This window comes from Phascolarctos cinereus, unplaced genomic scaffold (assembly GCF_003287225.1).
Source record: "Phascolarctos cinereus isolate Bilbo 61053 unplaced genomic scaffold, phaCin_HiC Scaffold_7;HRSCAF=346, whole genome shotgun sequence".
In the NCBI taxonomy this organism is placed as follows: domain Eukaryota; kingdom Metazoa; phylum Chordata; class Mammalia; order Diprotodontia; family Phascolarctidae; genus Phascolarctos; species Phascolarctos cinereus.
This window is the reverse complement of record NW_027556180.1, coordinates 64,278,689-64,290,530: the sequence shown is the minus strand read 5'-3', so window position 1 is coordinate 64,290,530 and position 11,842 is coordinate 64,278,689.

The following is an 11,842-nucleotide window of genomic DNA, read 5'->3' as shown; positions in this document are numbered from 1 at the left end:
CACCTTCCTAGTTGACATATACTCTTCCATCCAGTGACACAGGCCTCCAGGCTGTACCACAAACAGACCACTCCATCTCTTGGCTCTGGGCATTCTCACTGATTGCACTCCCATGGCTAGAAAACTCTGCCTCCTCCAACCTGACTGACCATCCACCTCCCTGGCTTCCTTGAAGACCCAACTTCTACAAATTCCAATGCTTTCCCTCTTTTAATTGTTTCCTATTTATCCTGTATATAACTTGCTCTTTCTATATATTTGTTTGGATGCATGATGTCTTCCCTGTTAGATTGCAAGCTCCTTAAGGGCAGGGACTGTCTTTTGCCTCTTTTTATATCCACAGCTCTTATTACAGCTCCTGGAACATAGTAGGAGTTTTAAAATGTTGATTGATTGATGACAGATTTTGTATTTGTATTCTGAAAAACAGATTAGCTTATCCCCAGAAGGATGCCTACCAGGTGATTATTACTATTTGTTTTTTATTTCGTAGAAACTCAGGAAGAACATGTAGGCAGTATAGCAGATCAAGGTTTGGAGTTGGGGGGGGCAGCTAGGTGGCGCAGTGGATAGAGCACTGGCCCTGGATTCAGGAGGACCTGAGTTCAAATCCGGCCTCAGACACGTAACATTTACTAGCCGTGTGACTCTGGGCAAGTCACTTAACCTCAATGGCCTCACCAAAAAAAAAAAAGAGAGAATTTTGGGGGCAGCTAGGTGGCACAGTGGGTAGAGCATTGGCCCTAGATTGAGGAGGACCTGAGTTCAAATCCAGCCTCAAACACATAACACTTACTAGCTGTGTGACCCTGGGCAAGTCACTTAAACCTATTGCCTAGCCAGCAAAAAAAAAAAAAAAAGATTTGGAGTTAGGAAAGTGTGAGTTTGAATTCTGCCTCAGAGACTTACTTTTTGACCAACTTAGTCAAGTTCTCTTAAAGCACTGTGCAAATGTAATCATCATTATTATCCTCAAATTCCTTTTCTGTAAAATGAGACTGTTAATATCACTTAACCTCTCAGGGTTATTCTGAAGATCAAATGTAAAAAGACCAAAAGATCTGAATCTGCATCCAGACTCCATAGTTCTTTCTCTGGATGTAGATACATTTTTCATCACAAGTCTCTTGGAATTGTCTTTTTATCATTGTATTGCTGAGAAGAGCTAAGTCTATCTAAACTGGTCATTGCACAATGTTTCTGTTATTGTGTACAATGTTCAAGAAGCTGACATTCAAATGTTATAATATAATATAGACATTGATAAGCCAGAATGTAGTACATAATGCTGCCTATTAGCTTTTAATATCTCCTAAGACCCAGAAGATGAAACCATGAATTTTATTTCTACTTTGGCTACTCCATTATATGACTAATTCTGGATGCCACACATACAAATTTTTGGATTTGTATTTTACAGATAGAGATTCTGAGGGAATGAACCATGTGGCATAGTAGAGAGAAGCCAAGCTCAAATCTCAACTCTGAAAATCAACAGCTGACTGACCATGGTCAAGTCATTTACCATTCCTGAGGCTTGAATCACTCCTCTGTGAAATAGAGGTTTTTAAAAAATAACAAAGTTTCATAATCTACTTCATAGGGTTGTTGTGATTTATAATCCTTCAAGTTCTCTATAAATGTGAATAATTACTATTATAACTGTCTTGTCTGGCAATGTGTGACATCCCAAATGCTGTGAATCATTTAAAAGTTTGCCTGATTAGATCTTACCATTTTATATAGCATTATTCGTGACTCATTTCAGTTGAATTATCAGCAATTTCTTTTCCTTCTACACATTTTCAAATTATTTAAATCAACATTTATGAAATGCCTACTATATATTCCACTGTGCTAAGCAGTGGGGACAAAGGTACAAACAAAAAAGTTTTCCTGCCCTCAAGGACTGTAGGGCAGATTTTACATATACACAGATTAATAAACACACAGTACATGCCAAGTAAATGAAAATTAATTTCTAGAGAGAGAAAAAAATATTAATTTATTAATATTTGTTCACATAAATTAATATGAAATAATTGATTTCAAGGAGTATCATAAAAGTCCTTGTATAGGAAGTAGAACCTCCATAATAATGTTTGGAAGGAAGCCAGGGAGTCTACCACGCAGAGGTGAGGAGAGAGGCATTGTTTTTACTTTTTCACTGAATTTTCCCCCTATTTGTCATTATCTATTAACCCACCATCACCCCTTCCAAATAGGAACCCTCTCATGTAACAAATATACATAATCGAGTGAAACAAATCAACATATTAGCCATATCTGAAAATTGATTTCTCAATCTGTACCTCACTGGGTACAATGCCTTCTCTGCCAAGAGGTGGGACGCATGTTCCATGATGAGTCTTGTGAGGTCATGACCATTGGCTACCTTGGTCAGAGTTCTGACCTCTTTCAAAGTTGTTTCCCTCTTCCTAGCTAACAAATCACGTTAATGCCTAATATTTTCAATGCAATCTTACCCCCAGGCCGTGAAACTGGCTTCCTCCTTCCTATTACCATGCATTTTCATTTTACCATTAAAATCACATATGAAGAAGCCCAAGATGCCAGGTAGTACTTGGTAGAGGAAATATTGGAAGCTATCCCTTGCTCATTGGCTGCTATCCGCCTTGCACCAGCTTGGGCTTAGCCTCCAGATATTCAAAGGAAAGGGAGAAAATGAAGATCAGAGAGGCTGAGGGATGGCACTCATCACTTAGATGTCCTTTATATATGTCCCAGGGAATATGCAAGCCAGGTGTACTCTGTTTGGAGCATTTGCAGAGAAAAACAGGAAGCTAGTCTAGAAGACTTTGAGTAAAGCTAATTTGGGTCTGGATCTGATACTGGCAACCAAACCACTCTAGACAATGTCTTCACCTGCCGCCATTGTTTTTCATTCCATTAAAACTTAAAAAGAAATCCATTTATTTTTCCTAAATTCAAGGGGTGGCTCCTAGATTGAAAACACCTTAGTAGAGCCCTAGGCATTTCTGCCACCAGAAATAGGAACAATTTTTTGTTGTTGTTGTTGCAGCTCCTTTGGATTATCATCTAAAGCAGCAGAAAGAAAACAACTGGCTTTCAAAGAACTTGTCAAGGGGTAAAAGGAGATTTGAGTCCTCCAACAGCTGTGTGAAAACAAGAAACGTCTTGGAATGAATATGAGTTGAGTTCTCTGACCTGGAGGTCAGAGACAGGCTTACATCAACAGGTGAAAGGAAGCCCACCTCTGATTTCTTACATGAGGGCTAAGGGATGAGTGGCAATGAATGAAAACGCAGGGGCTAAGGGTGGTGATGAAAGGGAGGGCAGCACAGGGAGAAAAATAATAGAGACACTTTAGCATAAGAGCTGAAGAGTTCTTTTCCTGCTTTGTGGTGGGTTTGAGGGTGGGGACTGGACCTCAGAATAAATTGCTTCAGGGAATTCCAGGATGAGGAAACTCCCTCTGCTATTCAGTTCATGAACCTTTCCTACCACTTATAATCTGAGAGTTGCTTAGAGCCCTGTTACAGGTTAAGTGACTTGCCCAAGGTCACACAGCCTGTATGTGTCAGAGGCAGGACTGGTTCCTGAATTCCTGATTCCAAGGCCAGTACTCCATCCCTTTGGCCATGCTGCTTCTGAACAGAGAGAACATTACAATAATAACCTGTATTTGAACAATAAAATTTACATAAGGTTGGCAAGGTCCTTTCCTTACAATATCCCTGTGAGGGAAATAGTTCAAATATCATTTCCCCCACTTTCCAGATGAAAAAACTGAGGCTGTGGCAGGTTAAGTAGTTTACCTCTGTTTATATCAAAGCCAAGATTTTAATGCAGGGCCTCTGACTCAAAGACAGGATGCTTTCTAATATGCCCCAGTCAACAAAGATATGTATTAGAACATGCAGAGCATTTTGCTGACTGAGCATTGTGGGATTACAAAGATAAATAACACGCAGTATTTTCCTCAGGGCACAAACTATGTCTTAAATAGAGAGAGCAGATATATACATAGAAAGGCAGTATGGTATAATAGAAAGATCACTGGGTCTGAAGGTCAATGACCAGGCTTCGAATATTGACTCAAGCACTTAATACCTTATAAACAGAGGTATCTGGCAAGTGTTTGTAACAACCAGCTCTCTGGGGAGGAAATTATATGTTGAGATACACTTTTAAGTACAGTTCGCATTATTAACTTTTTTTCCATCACTTTCTCAGGTTGGCAAACTATAGGCAGCAGCTTGGGGCTTGTATTTGCCTATCAGCTAAAAATGTTTTTGTTGGGTTTTCTCTTTACCATTTTAAATATTAACATGTAATTGGAGGAGGGGGAAATTAGATCAAAAATAAATGTTCCCTCCTGCAAAAAATTTAATAAAGTTTTATTGTATTTAAACATGTAAACGCCGTTCTTAGCTTTGGCTTTGCCTTGATAAGCAATTAACAAAACAATAAATCAAGCCCTGATCATTGTTTGCCAGTTTCTGAGGTACAAATGCTCACACTAAAATTTAATCAATTAGCTGGTTGAGCACACCTATGCCATCATGCATATCACCTTGGTTACCTAACCTCTCTGAATCTCAGGTCCTATAAAAAGAAGATTTTGGATTAGATCATTCCTAAGGACCTAGCCAGCTCTAATGTGCTATGATCAGTGCTAGACTTGGACTCATCAAGCCTTGGGTTTGAATCCTGAATCAGGTGCTTACTAACCATGGGACTTTTGACAAGTTCTTCATCCTCTTTCAATCTTTTTTCCTCATCTGCAAAATGATACCTTTATCGCTCACTTTATGGCATTTTTGTAAGGATCAAATAAGATAATAAAAAGTAAAGTGCTTTGTAAACTTTAAAGTACTATCTGATAAGCTACTGGTGTTGTGGTTCATCTCAGGATGGAGCCTATGAATTGGCTAAAATCCAAGAATGGAATCAAAAGACCCTCCATGTGTGATATCCACATGAGCTCAGCCAACAATATGTTGACAAAAGACAAAAAAAAAAAGCTACATCAACCACAAGGCTGAGTTATGTAGAATTTTTGGTGGAAATGGAGAATTTGATTTTGGCAATTTGGGACTGAGTCACTGCCAGGAGAAACTAGAGAAGGATTATCTTAAGGATCTCAGACTTAGTGATTAATGTAAATTATTCAAGGAAATGATAGAAGCTTTTAATAATGTACATCACTATAAACTGAAGAAAAAAATTATGTTTCCTACTGAATACCTAACAAGGCATGACCATGACCTAGTGGTTAGAATTACATATCCAAAACTCCCTATCTCCCATGGACTGACAGAGGATAAATCCCTATACTATACATACAGACCTCAAAATATGTTGGAGAACTCTCCCAATTAACTGGACTGGAACCAGATCATTTTCACAGCCTGAATTGTTGTTCACACTGACCATCATAACACTGGCTCATCAAAACTTAAGACAATGATTTTTAATGTGGCCAATCCACACTTGTATGAAATCTTCCAAATGAGGGGGGACTCAGTACATTCCAAGACAATACATTCATTTGATGGATAATTCTAATTGCTAAGATTTTCTTTTTTTTTTTTCTGTCACAAGCCTAAAATCTGACTCTTGTTTAAACCCACTGGGACTGAAAAGAATAAGTATAATTCCTCATCCACATGAAAGCCTTTCAAATATTTTGGCTCATAAGATCCTGGATTTAAAACTGGAAGAGACCCAAGATAGCTATCATGCACCCTTCCTCTTTGACATTTCTTCTCCAACCTAAACATCCTCAGTTTCTTCAATTCATCATAATATACTTCTTTATAATAACTATAATGCAAAAATAGACTTTACTGAGAGAATGACCATGGAACTTAGGCTTCAAACCAGATAGTCCTTTTGCTTATTTTACAAGGACTCAATTGAAAGATTTATATCAGTTTGCCTACTTATCCAGAGCAGTTCCCTAGCATAGATATAACTTCAAAGTAATTCAAATACCCAACCAGGAAAAAGGGGAAAAGAAGATATCACCAGAGGAAGCTGCTATGCGCTTATCACATGCTATTCCTCATCTGTAAAGTTGGTGGGGGTGGTGGGGGTGGTGGGGGAGGTATTAATATAACAGCCAGGGAAGGTAATGGGTAGAATGTTGGCCTTGGAGTAAGGAAAACTTGAGTTCAAATATGCCTCAAACATTTATTAGGTGGCCAAGTCGTTTAGTCTCTGTTTGCCTCTGTTTCCTCATTTATAAAATGGGAGTAATTATTACCTTACAGGATTGTCATGAGGACCAAATGAGATTTTATATGGGTGTATATATGTATATATATATATATATATATATATATATATATATATATATGTGTGTGTGTGTGTGTGTGTGTGTGTGTGTATGTATGTATGTACATGTATATATGTGTGTCTGTATATATATAAAGCACTATATAAATGCTAGTTATTATCATGATCATTATTATAATAGGTATACTATCTCTCTCATGAGCAGCTAGGTGGTGCAGTAGATGGAGTATAGACCTAGAGTCAGAAAGATTCATCTTCCTGAATTCAAACATAGCCCCAGATTCTTACTAGTTATATGACCCTGAGCAAGTAACTTAATCCTGTTTGCCTCAGTTTCCCCATCTGTAAAATGAGCTGGAAAAGGAAATGGCAAGCCCACTCCAGTATTTTTGCCAAGAAAACCTCAAATGGGGTCATGGAGAGTCAGACACAACCAAAAAATGACATAACAGCTCTCTCATAGGATTATTTTATTTTAAAATTTAATTTGTATTATGTCATTTTCAAATAATCTTCATTTATTGTATCCCTTTCCCTAACCAACCAGTGAGCCATCCCTTGTACCAGAAAATGCTAAACTAATCAACATGTCAACTGATTCAGATGGTACATGTAGTGTTCCACACCCATGGTTTCCCACCTCTAAAAAGAAGGGAGACACATTATCTCATCTTTCCTGGTGGGCAAAGCCTAGGGATTATTAGCACAAAGTGTTTAGTTCCAGAGTGTGTTTGTTTTTTCTTTTTGTCATTGTAGTTCTTTACATTATTCCCTTTATATTCTGTTTTTTTTTGGCGGGGGGGGCTGCTTTATAAACTGCAGAGCTCTAAGTAAAGAGGATAAAGAAAAAGAGATAGCACTGTAATAGTAGAAACTAGAGGATAAGAGACAAAGATCCTGGTGTCTCTCAAGATTCTCTGGCCAACACAGTCATTATTATTTTGAATGGAACAAAGGAGTTCCTGGAGTAAGGTTCAACTTCTTTCCTTACCACGTGACTCTCAATGCCTTTTCTGTGGAAGAAGGAGAACCCTGGGGGAGATATATCCGAGCTGTGGATATAGGATCAATCCTAAAACCCAAATGAGTTTCTGTTCATAATTTGGGTAGCAGTTGAACTGAGAGAGCCATGGATAGACAATTTAAAGTTTCAGTTTCAAGAAGAGTTCAGAAGAAGAGGCTGTTAAATGAAGAGTTTTGAGAAGAGGCCAAAGAGCAGCCCTGATCTCAGGCCAGATCTCTAGATCTTTTGGCAAAACCTGGAGGAGAAAGAAGATATAAAGGGAGCCTCAGAGCATTGAACTAGAGCTGAGCTGAGAAAACCTGAGTGAGGAGAAGCCTGGAGCCATCGGTTGAGAATATCTGAGTGCTCTTTTCCTGGCAGCAGATAGATTACCAGCCATGATACCACTCATAGATGGAAGATGGAGTTGCAGATGGCTTGGAAGACTGAACCTCAACAGAAGATTAGATCAGAGGGAATATTAAAGGCTGGGAGAGCAGGATGAAAGAGGCCTAGCCAGAGAATTTCCGCTTCCGGGAGCTAAGATGGTAGAGTAAGAGGTGAGTCTCTCTTACCCTCCCCTAATAACCCCAGAAAGCCCAGAAAATATCACAACAGGAAAAACCCTGGAACAGTTGAACCAGAAGAAAGATGGGGTGCAGCAGTCCAATAACCCAGGTAGCTTGAGGAATTAACTGGAAAGGCCCCTCTTACCTTGGAGGAAGGAGAACAGTACAGAATGGGAGGCATTCCAGCAAGCTAGTGGAGAGCCTCACCTCAGCATACCAGGAAGAGATGCTGAAGCCCAGGTGGTGGAGCAGGCAAACACCAACACCTGGACCTTTGAGTGCCTCATTGAGGGTGGGGGAACCGGTGGAAATCATCTTGGAAAACCACCAGGTGCCTCGGCATTCTACGGCAACCGGCTCTCCAGTGCCTCAGAAAAACTAAGGGAAGAAGCACTCCAAGGGGCCCCAGGTGGATAAATACCCTATAACATCCATCTGAAAGGAGCTGAAGAAAGTAAAAGGAAGGAAAGGCCTAGGTGAGCAGGAAATTTTCGGGAGCCAAACTACCCAATCCTATCCCTAGAGTTCCAGTGTTGCTGATTCCAGCCCAACACTAGATAAGTTGCCAGAATCCTACAGCCTCCAACTGCCTCTAACTCCAATTGGAGGACCCAGGACACAAAGCTATCTACCAGGTCCTAGGCTCCCAACACAAGAAGCTTGGGTCACTGCCCTCTGCTCCCTAGCAGGAGAGCCCAGTCTCCTTAAAGGCCAGGAAATAAGCAAACACCATGAGCAAAAAGAAACGTATGATAGATTCATATTACGGGAAGAGTGCAGATAAAGGCAGAAATTCTGAAGAGGACAACAGTGTGAACAAACCCACATCTGGAACCTCAAAAGGGAATATGAACTGGTCTGAAGCCCAAAAAGCCTTCTTAGAAGAGCTCAAGAAGGATCTTAAAAGTCAAATGAGAGAGGTAGAAGAAAAAATTGGAAAAGAAATGAGAGGTATGCAAGAGAAGGTCAATAGCTTGGAAAAGGAAGGACAAAAATTAACTGTAGAAAACAAGCTCTTAAAAAATACAATTGGCCAAATGGGGAAGGAGGTACAAAATCTAATAGAAGAAAACAATTGTTAAAAATTAGAATTGAGCAAATGGAAGCTAATGACTCTAAGAGAGCAAAAATCAGACAAACAAAAACAAAAGAATGAAAAATAGATGAAAACACAAAATACCTCATTGGTAAAATAACTGACCTGGAAAATAGAACCAGGAGAGACAATTTAAAAATTATTGGTCTATCTGGAAATCATGATGAAAAAAAAGAACCTGGACAGTATCTTTCAGGAAATCATAAAGGAAAACTGCCCTGAGGTCCTAGAACCAGAGGGTAAAATAGCCATAGAAAGAATCCACCAATCACCTCCTGAAAGAGATTCCAAATTGAAAACACCAAGGAGTATAGTAGCCAAATTCCAAAATTACCAGGTCAAAGAGAAAATACTGCAAGCAGCCAGAAAGACAATTTAAATATCATGGAACCACAGTCAGGATTACACAGGACCTTGCAGCTTCTACATTAAAAGACCATAGGGAGTGGAATATGATATTCCATAAAGCAAAGGAGCTTGTATTACAACCAAGGATCAACTACCCAGTGAAAATGAGCATGATCTTTCAGTGAAGGAGATGGATATTCAGTGAAATAGGGAACTTCCAAACTTTCCTGATAAAAAGACCAAAGCTCAACAGAAACTTTAATCTTCACATACAAGACTCAAGAGAGACATAAAAAGGTAAATGGAACAGAAAGATACAATGTATTGTTAATAAGGGCAAACTGTTTATAGCCCTACAAGGGAAGATGACACTTTTAACTCTTGAGAACTGTATTGTTATTACACCATGTTAATGGGGCATACATAAAGGGGGTGGGTATAAATTGACTTTGATGTAATGTTGAAAAAAATCTAATCAAGTGGATTAAATGGATCCAAGTAAGTAAATTAATCTGATCTAAGAAGATGTACTAAGAGAAAAGGAAAAGAGGAGGCAGACAAGGGTAAATTACATCACAGGAAAAGGCAGAAAAACTTATTACAGCAGAGGGAAAGAAGGGAGGGAGATGAGCATTGTTTGAACCTTACTCTCATCACATTAGGCATAGAAATCTAACATGCCCTATAGACAGCAGGAGGGAAAAGGGGAAAGAAAAGGGAGGGGGCTAGTAGAAGGGAGGTGGGACTGAGGGAGGCAGTGATCAAAAGCAAAACATTAGTGAGGAGGGAAAAGGAGAAAGGAGAAAGAAAAGCACAAACACGGTGGAGTGGGGAAGGATGGAAAGACACAGGTAGCAATCATAATTGTGAACGTGATAAATGAATGTAATGGAATACTATTGTGCTATAAGAAATGATGAACAGGCAGACTTCAGATAAACCTGGAAAGATTTGTATGGTCTGATGCTGATTTAAGTAAGCAGAACCAGGAGAATGTTGTGCACAGTAACAGCCACATTGAATGATGACTGACTTTGATATACTTAACCCCTCTAAGCAATACAAGGATTTAAGACATCTCCAAAAGCCTCATGATGGAAAATGTTATCCACATCCAAAGAAAGAACTATGGAGTTTGAACGCAGACCAAAGTACACTATTTACTATTTATTTCTTCTGTTGTGTTTTGTTTCCTCTTTCTGGTGGTTCCTTCTATTAGTTCTAATTCTTACTTACAACATCACTAATGTGAAAATATGTTTAATAGGAATGTATATGTATAGCCTATATCAGATTGTGCTCCATCTTGGAGAGGGAGGTAGGGAAGTAGGTGAAGAAAAATTTAAAATTCAAAAGCTTATGGAAGTGAATGTTAATAAATTAAAATAAATTAATAAAAAAAAACTTTAAAAAGAGGCCTATCAGATAAAGTGTCATGGTATGTTTGGAAAGAAAAATAGATTTGAAATCAGAAAACCTAGGTTCAAACCCTGATTCTGGCTTTCTAATTATATGTCCCTGGTCAAGTATCTTACCCTTTTCTGGGCCTCAATTCTTCATCTATATAATAAAGGAGAAGATAAGACCCAATGGAAAAGACCCTGATGTTGGGGAAAGATTGAAGGCAAAAGGAAAAGTGGATGACAGAGAATGAGGTGGATTGTTGGATTGTATCATAGAAACAATGAACATGAAGTTGGACAGACTTCAAGAGATAGTGGAAGGATAAAAGGGCCTGCACAACTGAATAAAAACATAGTAAGGGAGTTGTATTAAATGACTTTTAAGGGTCCTTCAATCTCTAACTCTGTGATCCTATAAAGGAAAGACTTATTGGCCACAGCACATACTACACTCATCCCATCCCAATGAATGATGGCAGTACCCAAAAGACCCATAATTTATCAGTCCTAACAGGTGTTGTTTCAACATACTGTGTTATTCTTGAAACTATCCAGAAGTGACAACCAGTTGGATAGGAGAGTAATCTTTCTGTTAGATAACAACAAAATGACCTCACTAGAAGCCATATAATCATGGCTTGCAGAAGAGCATAAATGAGGAAATAGGAAGGAAGAAAAGATGGAAGGAAGGGAGGAAAAGAAAAAGAAAGAAGAAAAGGAAGGAAAGGAGAAAAGGAAGAATGAGAAGGAGTTTGACCCCAAAATTGTGGTTCAAAGTAGAGACACATTATCTAGAGGTAAATGTACGAGCTATTGTTGCTGCTGTTATTCCAAACTAATTGATGTTAAAGCATGTCCCCCATCTCTTGGCAAAGAGAGACTAGACCATTTCAATGGAATGAAACTTACATTTTTAGATATGGCCAATAGATTGATTTTGCTTTGTATAAGGCAGGGTTCTATTAGGTTCAAGGAAATTATCAAAGAATGATAATGATATTTTTTTAAAAGCATCACTAAAACATATACATTTTTTAAGTATTTTTATCAGTGTAATGGATGGAGTGCTGGGCTTGGAGCCAGGAAAACCCAGGTTCAAGTTTTCACTCTAATGTTGTAGCTATACGATCCTTGGTGT